Source organism: Ascaphus truei, chromosome 1 (assembly GCF_040206685.1).
Source record: "Ascaphus truei isolate aAscTru1 chromosome 1, aAscTru1.hap1, whole genome shotgun sequence".
Classification (NCBI taxonomy): domain Eukaryota; kingdom Metazoa; phylum Chordata; class Amphibia; order Anura; family Ascaphidae; genus Ascaphus; species Ascaphus truei.
The window spans coordinates 5724432-5736985 of NC_134483.1; positions in this window are offsets into that span (position 1 = coordinate 5724432).

A 12554-nucleotide genomic window follows, 5' to 3' on the forward strand; every position below is an offset into this window, starting at 1 on the left:
AAGCGAGAGAGAGAATGAGACGAGGTGATGGTCAGAGAGAGGAAAATGGGAAATGGAGAAATCAGAGAGAGAGAAGTTTTTAGTGAAAACCAGGTCTAAGTAGTGGCCGTCCTTGTGGGTGCTGTCTGCAGTCCACTGTTGAAGGCCAAACGAAGAGGTTAGAGAGAAAGAAAGCGGGAAGCCCAAGGGAGAGAGGGGTCATCAATGTGGCAATTGAAGTCCCCAAGGAGAAGAACAGGGAAGTCTGAGTCTTCTGTTGGTGTGTGTTTTGTGGGCGTAGAGGGGGCAGCAGAGTCTTGTTTGTGTGTTTCTGCTGTGTGTGTTTTGTTCTTGTAGAGGGGGAGCTGCAGTGTGTGTGTGTGTGTGTGTGTGTGTCTGTCTGTCTGTCTGTCTGTGTGTCTGTCTGTGTGTCTGTCTGTGTGTCTGTCTGTGTGTCTGTCTGTGTGTCTGTCTGTGTGTCTGTCTGTACAATTTACTTTTAATAAACTTGCAGTAAAAGCATAAGAATGTAGACAATCATGCTGATAAAAATCAATATGGCTACAAAAATGTATCTTTTTTATGAAAAATTAAAAATAATCCTACATTTAGCCTATAATAGTAACAATCCCCTCAGAACAGGGCATTATTGGCCAGTAATGCCCTGTTCTTCGGGGATTATTACTTAAGTATAGCAGTGCTAGTTCAAAAGGCGTCTTTTTACTTGCTTAGGCAAGTTTTGTTGCTATATTTTTGAAGCCCCAGTTTTGGTCTTTTGGAATTTTTTTGCATACAGAGGGATTTAAATAGCACACATTGTCACTATACAATCAATCCCTGATGAAGTAGCACCTGATACGAAACGCATTGAATGAGATTGTGTGCTGCATTTGCTCTGACATATATTGAGCCCCTCCTTTTTCACTTGCTTAATCTTCTTTTTCTAATTCATGCTACCTCTGACCATTTGGTATCTGGGGTTCTCCTGGTTCCTATATGTTGAAATGTCTGATTTAAGAATTTTAAGCAGTTAACATGTTTTTATAAGTTAGGGTTTTTAAAATCAGCTTTTTATCTTTAAAGAATGTGTTTTTTTATTATGTTGTATAACGTTGTCATGTTACATCTGTGTCACTTTTAAATGTATGTGTGTTAGTATCCTCAGTATCCACCTGGTACTTAAGAGCAATTGTCTTTATCATGCACCTTAATCTGAGCACCTGGGGTAATTTGTGTAGACACTATTTAAGGGACACAACCAAAAGGTGTTCAGACACACTCCTGAAGAAGTGCTATTAGCATGAAACGCGTAGAGGGATATCCCATGGCCTCCACAAACCAAGATCTTATATGGCAGTGGGACAAGTTCAAGCGTTTATCCTCCCTAAAAACAACCCGTGTGTGAGCGCTGCCATAGCTAGGCACGCAGCTCTCCCGAGAGGAACAGCCCCTTCCTAGCAGCCAGCACCTGAATCACTTCCGGTTTTACCGCCGTGAGGTGACTTGGGTTAGCTGGAGCAGGGGGGATTCTCGTGGCGGTGTTGTCGGCGGTGCGTGGGGAATCGGATTGAGCAAGTGGCTAAATGTCACTGTAAGTTTTTAAGTTTCTTTGTGTTATAATAAATTTGAACTATCTCCCTGCCGCCCTGCCTTCTCTGCGGCGCTCCTTCCTTTGTTTCATGTTTGATGTGTCCCGGCTGATCACCGGGGAGTGTCGGAGCAGCGGGAAGAAGAGGAGCAGGCATCTGAGGATATGTACATAAACAGACCTCTCTGGCACTGAGGTGGAAACAGGCACGATGGGGCTATGGTGAAGGAAAAGAGAACCTAAAACATATACTAAGCGCTCAACCTATTTACATAACGTGATATTCAACAAACATAAATGCAAATCAATGTAATGATAACAAATATTGTGAAATTGATTAACCCTAATTGTGCAAGGATAAACAATATAGCAAAAAGACCCCACAGTCACCAAGAGTAAATGAGGGGGAGGGGGAGGGGGCTGCCTAGGAATATACAACAAGCGTATCCAAGAGGCTGGAGACAAAAAAGCAAACAAAGAGAAAAAGTCCTCAGCGCACTACCAGGTATATTAAACCTGATGGGTATGTTCCCAGTTCTCTGAATAAAGGAACAGTTTGTAGATCTCACAGATGGTCTTTCAGAAATTCTTTGCTGGTGAATGTGTATCTGAAATCAGACAAGACAAAGGAACCATTGTGCAGTACTCTCTGATACTGGAGATCTCACCCACACAGCTGCTAACTACTTACATGAAAGTAGATAGCAAGAGGCCTTGAAAGGTATCTTTAGCTGGTGCTCTGGTGTATGCGACTGGAAAGCGGTGGGTTTTCAGGTGGTGAGAGTGGCCCTCTCCACAAGGATCAATCACAGTCACGGGATATGTATAAAATAATAAAAATGCCAATGGTATAGTACCGTAACAAAATTTAATGAGGCTGTTCCCCATTTTTTGCAGCTTGGGGTTACCATCCCCATACCCTCCCCTTCTTTCTCCACCAGTAGATGTCCCAGCGGCAGATACCAGGGCAAAGAATTTACAGGACCTTTGGAAAGGGATTCAAACAACCCTTCGCTTGGCTACCGAGAGACAAAATAAATCAGCGGATAAGCACCGGAGGCCATCACACCCATACTCCGTCGGGGAGAAGGTATGGCTTTCAACGTGAAACATCCGTTTACACCAGTGTTCTGCTAAACTCGGACCACGGTTCATTGGTCTGTACATCATCATCCGGAAGATAAATTAAGTCACCTTTCAGCTGGAGCTCCCCTCCTCTTTAAAAATTCCCACCACTTTCCATGTGTTCTTCCTGAAACCTGTGGTGAGGAATCGCTTTTCTGAGGATCCACCCCTCCTAGTCCAGTAAATGTTGAGGATAAAATTGAATACGAAATTGAATTTTCTTCTTTCAGGCTTAAACTTTCTCTTTTTGCAGTCTCTGTAATACTCAGGGCCTTTTTGTAGTCCTCCTTCCATTTACGCACTTCTGCTTTGAGACTCCCGGTCTCCTGGCGTGAGACTTCCATCTCTAGGTTGAGGGTCTGAAGCTCCTTCTGAGAGACTTTGAGATCCATATTAAGACTGAGGATAGTTTTTTGAGAGATGTCCAGCTTACTCAGCGAGACTATGAAGTTCCTTTTTAGAGACTTCCAGTTCTGTGCGGCAACTGCTGCTATCTTGGTGTGAGGCATCCAGTGCTATGCGGAGAATATGAACCTCCTTCTGGGTTATGTCAACCTCTGTCTGGACATTGTTGACCTCCTGCAGTGAGGCATTCAGTTCTATGCGGAGAGTGTGAACCTCATTCTGAGAGACTTCCACCTCTCTGTGGAACTTGCGAACCTCTTGCTGAAAGACTGTAATCTCCTTCAGTGCTTCCTCATACTTCTGCTTCAGAATAGCAATCATTCTATCAGATTTGCTTTGTTTTTCCACCATGGTGGCATTAGTAGTGTTTGCAGTGGCTAGCTCAGTCTTGATATCCTCCAATTTGGTCTTGGCCACAGACTAAATTGCGAGCACAGTCTTCTGTAGCTCAGCATTATTTCCTCTCACCATTTCCAATTCTTCCCGGAGAAGATCACAGTTATGCCTGGCAGCTTGCAGTGCATCTCCAGGGCTGGTCAAGGGATCGTCACTCACTGGTTCCAGCTCCGCTTCCCTGGGATGGTTGGTTGAGGGTTCTTCACTGTTAGCACCGGACAGACACTTCTTTGGGTTACATGACTTTTGACTTGGGCCGTCTAGATATTCTGTCATCCACGTGACGAGTCCTCCATTTACTCTAGACTGCAGGGCATCTCGGACCCCCTTTATCTCTGCGGGATCTCCGGACGTGTCTATTCCTTCCACGGTAAGTGAAGAACCGCTTTTCTTTTTCCGTCCCTTCAGGGATACTGGGGTCTCCGTCTTTATTTGAAACTTCAGAAGCTTCGCTGTATCCGCCAGGCTTTTCTTGCGTTAACTGGCAGGAATATTCGGGGTCATAGAGACCTGTTTGTTCAGTACGTACCGAGTTTAGGCACCCCCACCATTCTCGGGGTTTTTTGTGGGTGTGACTCAGTTCGGATTTCCCATAAGAGATGTCTTCCTCCTTATCGGACCGGAAGGGCCATTCTTCCGTGGGGTAGGGTTCATTACAGGAACGCTGCATCTTCTCCTCCATTTTGGGGCTATCAGGTGTATTTTTCTTCCTGACCTCAGGAGGCGCTATTGCAGCTGTTGTCACTAGAACACCAAATTGTGGTAGTTCTACAGGTGGGCAGACTTTGCTTGTAGAGTTCGTAGCTCTCACAGGCGTCTCTGTAGACTATTTCTTCTTCTTTACTTTGGTATGTTTTACAACATCAGCAGTACTGTGCACACATTCTCTCTCATCAGTGATACTGGATGTGCAGTTGCTAAGTAAATCTTCTGTACCTTCCTTGGGTCCACAGTGCACTGCTTGCTGCTGCAGTTCCTTGGCTCATTGAAAAAAATAGTCCTCTACTGCTGCCCTTTTTCTGGTGCCACGTTGGGGCCATCCTCTTCGTCTGAATAAGGCCTGAAGGGACACTGCTCTGTGTGGCTGGGCTATTTACACCAGGAACACATGTTCTTCCCCATTCTTGCAGAGTCTGTATTTGACTTCAGCTGGGCGGCCATTTTAAATTCCATGGAGTTTTGTTTTTTTCACCATTGGTGGTGTAGACTCTGGTCACAGCATCTATCCCTTGTGTGGGTCTCCGTCTGTCGCAGTCATCCCAGTTCAACTGTCGCATTGTGGCTTTCTTCAGTGCAGTGTATCTTTCCTGCCTGGATGTGTAGCTCTTTAATTCTGGTCACTGCTGCATGTGATTCTTTGTTTTGTTGCTCAGACTGTTGCAGGAACTATGCAGGCAAACGCACAAAAATGTTCACAGGCAGTATCCGGGGCCCTGTAACAGGGGAGTTATCCCTGTTCAGGAAATGTGCCTCTAATCCAGCAGTGTGGTGGTTAACTGCTGCTGTTAACTGTTAAGTCAATTAACCAACACCACCTGCCTGATTAGGTTTCTTAGAAAAGCCTGTCTTTGACACAGGAAGTGAGATTGTTCCTGAGTCTCACAAGTTGTGGGACTGACCATAGGGACAGATGTCTTGAGCCTGCCAGAAGAAAAACTGCACGCTGATTGCAAGACACAGGGGAAAGCACTTCTGAACCTGAATCCTGATATAGCCTGAGGAAAAAGGCAGCAACCCAGGAACAGAGAAGACTTTCCCTCCAACTACAAGAAAACAGATAAGACTTTCCTTTATAAGACTTTGTATCTGCACATATCAAGATATATGTTTGGGGCTGGGAGACATGCTAATTTAAAAGGGAGTTGTGGACTGCATAGGTTTCACTAGACATACTCCCAAGTGAACAGAAGCTTTGTTTGACCCCTTGTTTGGATGATTTTCTTATGTTAAGGAAACAGGCGCAATAAAAGCCTTATTTAATTTGACCTTAACAAGTCTCCCTTGCATACCACTGCGCACGTCCTCCTACATATGGTGTCAGAATCGGGACTGAGGTGGCCTTTGAAGTTAAAAGGGGTCCCGGAGATTGCCTGTGAAATTTTGTTTTGTGCTTTTTGCCTACAAACAGCCTGAGCAACATAAACAAAGTTCTCATGCAGCAGACACCAGAGTTAAAGGGATACACACCCAGGCAGGAAATCTACACTGCACTGAAACCCACAAAACCACAGATGGACTCTTTTCCCCGATTCCAAAAGGAGAGAGAGAGACTGTGCTGAAGCAGGTAAACCTTATTTGCCTATCACAATAAAGTGTAATATGGTCATTGAAATAGGGGTTTTGCCTTCCAGCCATAGTCAGGGTTCAAGAAGTAAGTTAGCCCTTAAAAGGGATAAGCGTTTGTTGTTTTCAAATGTTTCGCTGAAGCAGTGAATACAGATGGTGACCCACAAGCGGTACTGATTCGGCAAGTAACGGCTGCCACTCCGCATAAGACTACCAGCTGTGAATGGAGTATATGCAGAAAAGTGTGAAAATTGATGCAAGACTGTGTTGAAGCAGGAGAATTTCAGTAAACAAGTGCTGAGGGTAAAATTGCCCTACTGGGGAAAAACGAATTGCTGAGCTGTGTAAAGGTATCCCAAAGTGTGAAGAGTGAATGCCATAATACCCAAAGTTGAGACTGAAAATTACTGAACTGAAGCACATTATTTTGCTAAAGCGGAGGGATTTTACCTAGCAAGTAAATGGTGTAAAGCAAACAGAAGTTTTTTACCTAGCAACTGCACAGCCAGTATACCTAATGAGAGATTATACCTAGCAAGTAAATGGTGTAAAGCAAACAGAAGTTTTTACCTAGCAACTGCACATCCAGTATACCTAATGAGAGAGAATGCGTGCACAGACTGCTGATATTGTAGAACTTACCCAAGAAAAAGAAAAAGTTTACAGAGATGCCTGTGAGAGCTACGACCTCTACAAGCAAAATACGCCCACCTGTAGGACTACCACAATTGGGGGTTCTAGCAAATACAGTGGCAACAGCTGCAATAGCGCCTCCTGAGGTCAGGAAGAAAATTACACCTGAGAGCCCAAAAATGGAGGACAAGATGCAGCGTTCCTGTAATGAACCCTACCCCACGGAAGAGTGGCCCTTCCAGTCCAATAAAGAGGAAGACATCTCTTACGGGGAACCCGAACCGAGTCACACCCACAAAACACCCCAAGAATGGTGGGGATGCCTGAACTCGGCACGAACCGAAAAGACCGCTCTCTATGATGATGAATATGATCAACAGGAGAAATAGCGGGAGCAGCAGATCGCCAAATATTTCTGTCAGCTAACGCAACTGCAAGAAAAGCCTGGCGTACACAATGAAGCTGCTAAAGTATCAAATAAAGAAGGAGACCCCAGTATTCCTGATGGGACAGAGTCATCCAAAACAAAAAGGCGGAAAAAGAAAAAGAAAAGCGGTTCTTCACTTACCGTGGAAGGAACAGACACGTCCGCAGATCCTGTGGAGGAAAAGGGGGACCGAGTTGCCCTGCAGCCTAGAGAAAATGGAGAATTCGTCCAGCGGATAACCGAATATCCAGAGGGCCCAAGGCAGAAGTCGTGTACCCCAAAGAAGTGTCTTTCCGGTGCCAACAGTGAGGAACCCTCAACCAACCATCCCAGGGAAGTGGAGCCGGAACCAGTGAGTGTCGATCCCTTGACCAGCCCTGAAGATGACCTGAAAAATGCCAGGCATGACTGTGATATGCTCCGTGAACAATTGAAACAAAAGAAAGATGGTTACACAGAGCTACAGAAAAATGTCGTGAAGCTACAGAAAGATGTGCTCACAATTTACTCTTTGGCCAGGACAGAATTGGACGATCTTAAGACTGAGCTAGATACTGCAAACGTTACTATTTCCGCCATGGATGAAAAGCAGAGCCAATCTGATAAAATTATGGCTAAGCTGAAGCGGAAGTATGAGTAGGCACTGAAGCAGATGACAGTCTTTCAGCAAGAGGTACACAGTCTTCGCGTAGTGCTGAATGCCTCACAACAGGAGGTCAACAGTGTGCGGACAGAGGTGGACGTATCTCAGAAAGAGGTTCAGACACGCCGCAGAGCACTGGATGCCTCACACCCTGAGACCATCAGCTGCCGCACAGACCTGGAAGTCTCCAGAAAGGAACTACACAGTCTCACTGAGGAGCTGGACATATCTAAAGAAACTATTGGTAATCTTGATACAGATCTCAAAGTCTCTCAGAAGGAGCTTCAGACCCTCAACCTAGAGAAGGAAGTCTCACGCCAGGAGACTGTCATTCTCAAAGCAGATTTGCGTAAATGGAAGGAGGACTGCAAGGAGGCCCTGAATATTACAGAGACTGAGAAAGGAGAAAATGTAAGATTAAAAAGAGAAAACTTAAAACTGAAAGAAGAAAATTTTCATTTGACAGACGACGTCAAGGAAAAGAATGAAAAGCTGCACGAGCTTAAAGAAATAAATAGACTTTTGGAAGGTGAGAAGTTTGAAGCAGAGCACCGACTGCAGAACCAACTGCAAGGTCTGCGTACGCACCTCCAGAAGGCTGAGGAGAAGCAGCGAACTCTGCAGGAAGACAATCTACAGGCTGTTAAAGAAATACAAGTGCTGCAGGAACGTCTGATTACCCAGTATGTCCCCGCAAAGCAGCATGAGAAACTGAAGGCTACCCTGAGCATCACCAAAGCATCGCTAGATGCCAAACTTAGAACCCAGGTGACTCGGCACAAAAGGGAACACAAGAAGGTCCAGAAACTGAGACAAGTAACTGTGGCCCGAGCAAAGAAATTCATAGTGCTTCACAATGCAGTGAAAATGTGGAAGCAAGCTCAGAGAAAGCAAAGTGTGCAGATAAATTCCCCGAGAAAAGACTTGCAAGACGCACTCAGAAAACAAGGATCTCTCGCGGATGAGATTACAGTCCTACAAGGACAAGTATTGACCCTGACTAAGCGTCAGTATCCCATAGCCACAAAAACCCATGAAGACAAGGATACAGTGAGAGCTGGGAATACCGCTCGTCTGAAAAACAAGTTTGCAAAATTTGAACCACCTAAACAAGCACTAGCAAAACCTTCAGCCACCCAACAGGCAATAAAAGAAGGTACACGTGCTGAATCAAAACCAGAAGAATCCTTAGCTGGTAAAGCTGAAAAGATGGGACATTCTCTGGAAGTGGATGTGGAATTGCAACTTAATCCCAAAGAGGCTGAACTAGCAACTCCATTGAGTGGGAAAAGTGCAGAGAGACAGCTTCAAGAGCGGAAAACTCAAAAGACTGTTTTTAAACGCTCTGCAACTGCTGCCATACAGTCTGCCTACAATAAGACGAGCACCCGACACGAGGGAAATCTCATGACCGCACACGTAGCAAAAAGACTATACTTAGAAAAAGTCCTCCTCGAGCGACTGAGGAGTGCTGAGCTCAAGCACCTTTGGGAGGAGACACGAATAAACTGGAGAAAGGGCTTCAATCCCAGCAGGACTGAGGGTTCTCTTTCTCCATCCACTCTTATTCAAGTCACAGAGATATCTAGAATGAGAGTGGAAGGATGGGCTTCGGCCGTGGCAAGCCGAGCTTCCCACAAACAGGGGAGCTATGTAACAGGGGATTTATCCCTGTTCAGGAAATGTGCCTCTAATCCAGCAGTGTGATGGTTAACTGCTGGTAGTCAATTAACCAGCACCACCTGCCTGATTAGGTTTCTTAGAAAAGCCTGTCTTTGACACAGGAAGTGAGATTGTTCCTGAGTCTCACAAGTTGTGGGACTGACCATAGGGACAGATGTCTTGAGCCTGCCAGAAGAAAAACTGCACGCTTATTGCAAGACACAGGGGAAAGCACTTCTGAACCTGAATCCTGATATAGCCTAAGGAAAAAGGCAACAACCCAGGAACAGAGAAGACTTTCCCTCCAACTACAAGAAAACAGATAAGACTTTCCTTTATAAGACTTTGTATCTGCTCATATCAAGATATATGTTTGGGGCTGGGAGACATGCTAATTTAAAAGGGAGTTGTGGACTGCATAGGTTTCACTAGACATACTCCCAAGTGAACAGAAGCTTTGTTTGACCCCGTGTTTGGATGATTTTCTTATGTTAAGGAAACAGGCGCAATAAAAGCCTTATTTAATTTGACCTTAACAAGTCTCCCTTGCATACCTCTGCACACGTCCTTCTACAGACCCCTTTAAACTTCAAGGGCCACCTCTCATCCCACTTCTGACACCATATGTAATAGACGTGTGCAGAGGTACGCAATGGAGTCCATTTCAAGTGAAAGTAAAATTAGGCTTTATTGCGCCTGTCCCTTTCACACAGCAAAACATTCAAAATAAGCCCAAGAAAAACCTATTACGCGTTGGAGGATATCTACACATGTAGTCCAGCCCTCTCTAACTGGGTTGTTAGCTAAGCTAATTACCAGCCCAAATATATATATATATATATATATCCACCCAGTTAGAGAGGGCTGGGCTACATGTGTAGATATCCTCCAAAGCGTAGTAGGTTTTTCTTGGGCTTATTTTGAATGTTTTGCTGTGTGAAAGGGACAGCAAAATATATATACTTATAGATATATAACAGTCCCATAAGAAAGTCTTATCTGTATCTTGTAGCTGTAGGGGAAGGCATCTCTGGTCTCCTGGGTCTGCACCCTTGTGTGCTATAGCAATATCAGGATCCAGGTTTACAAATCTTCTCCCCTTTGTCTTGCTGTCAGCCTGCAGTGTTTTTGCAGCTCAAGACATCTGTTTGTTCCCCAGGTAAACCCAGTTGTGGACTAGGGAACTATCTTGTCTGTCCTTCCTGGGTCAGCTCCAACTGTGAGCTTAGGAATCCTCTTGCTGCGTCTCACATGACACTATTTCACAGAGCTCTGATTAGGGAGGTGAAGTTGTTTAATTGCTGGTGTGCAATTAACCAGCACACTGCTGGATTAGAGGAAGTTTCTTAACAGGGATTTGTCCCTGTTACAGCCCTGAGGAAAGGAGCTGGGTGAAGTCTCAGGATCTTCATGATTCAGCTCTAGTCAAGGCTTTCCAGCGTCATCTGCAAGAAAAACCAGGATCTGGTCACCCCAGAGTTCGACCCTGAAGGGGAGGATACTATAAGGGATCTGTCTGAACACCCAGGAAGTGACATCAGCTGGTCCGGAGCTACCATGGCCATCCTGCTTCATGGCAAAGCCTGCCCTTACTCCCCTGACAGGAAATCAGCCTCTCTTTGGCTCTCATTGCCAGCAGCTGCATCTGGCCTTAAATAGCAGCCAGTTGCTACAAGTCTTTGCTCATGCAAAATATTGGTTACCTTGTCCTGTCTGAGCTCTCCGTTTCCTTTGTTTTGCCTGCTGCCTGTCTTGACTTTGGAACTGAATCTGACTACCCTTTGCCTGCTGCCTGCCTCGACCTCAGAACCGGACCTAACTACCCTTTGCCTGCTGCCTGCTTCGACCCCGGAATTGTAACGATGCGCGGAACACGGCCCCTGCGGCGTGTTCCTTCCTTACCTGTTTACTTCTGATCGCCGCCCTCTAGCTGCGAGTCAAGATCCTGTGTCTTTAAGGATTCTGAAGCAAGCAACGCCATCTTGCTTTCTGGCAAACCCTGCCCTCTTCCTCCTGTCAGGAAGTAAGCCTCTCTTTGACTTTCTCTCTGCTATTAGTCTTTTGCTGCCTGCCCTGGTGCCTGCTAGTACTCATTGCATACTGTTCCTGACTGGACCTCCTTGGGACCTTTACTTATCTCCTTTGGATTTCGGAAGACTGGGACAGTCACTCATACTACTGAGGTTAGTTTACCGTCGGGTAGTGTAGGTACCTGCTTAGTAGGGTTCACCTTGACGTGGTAGCAGGCTTATAATTCCTTGGCCAATGGATTAGACTAAGAACCCTTATGTTATGTTTAGTTTCGCTGCACCTTGCTGTTTCTGGCACTATGCCTTTAAGGAGGCTGGACGTCCTCCAAGAAGAAATCCTTCTCTGGTTGTTACCTTGTGCTCTGGACTCCATGCCCATGTTCCTGTTCCATGTTCCTGGTTTCCGTTTCCAGACTCCCGGCTGAAGCGTTGGTTTCCCACAACCCCCGCGTTGGTGCCTGAGAATGCACGCACTCCCGCTCTGCTGTCAGAGCATGCGCGCACATGCAGCTGGATCACTCATGTCTCTGAGTAGGCACCGCACCTCCGGACGCATCGCGAATTCTCATGCGCGCGGCACGGTCACGTGACTACGTGCGCCGATCCCAAGCTGCGCGCCAACTTACTCCCTTCGTATCCCCTGCGGCCTCCCCACCTCGCTACCGGGTCCTTCCCTTTCTCCCTGTGCTTGTGAGGAGAGCACAAGCGTGACAGGAATGTACCTAATTACCCCTGCATCCCAGGCCTCTAATCCCAGGCCAAGGTCGGTGTATTACTCCATACCTCTGCCCTGCGGGCCCGTATCCTGTTTTGCAGTCAGCAACGTTTCACCCAGTTAATGCCCATATCACCCAGAACCTGATATAGGAGTTATGGGGGTGCTCCAGCTATACATAAGGCTGTGAGGATTTTAAAAGCTAAGTCAGGTTTGCAGTGTGTGAGGGATATGGCTAGTTGGAATAAAAGTACAGATTCCCATTCTCTGCCTCATAACCAAAAGACTTAGACAGTATAAAAGTGTAAAGCATATTTTATTAAACAGTATGTTTAAAGTGTATAATGCTTGTGCACAGTACATGAGCTGGGGACTTCCAGGTCCACGGTTCTGAGAGACCATGTGGCTACCAAGCTTGGTGCCATCAAGTCTGCTCGGGACCCGGATATGAAAGCTTCAGAAGTTGCCAAGGTGTGAAAGCCCTTTGGGTACCGGAGTTAGGCTGAAATACTCACGTCCTGGGATGAATGGAAGCCATCGGACCACCATTTTCCCCAGACCAGACTTTGAGGAGCCTAACTCAGCAGGTGGTTTCTGACTGACAATGTGCAGAGGTGCAAAGTAGGCGCACGCCCTTGTCAAAATCTGAATCCACGCTTGCCCGG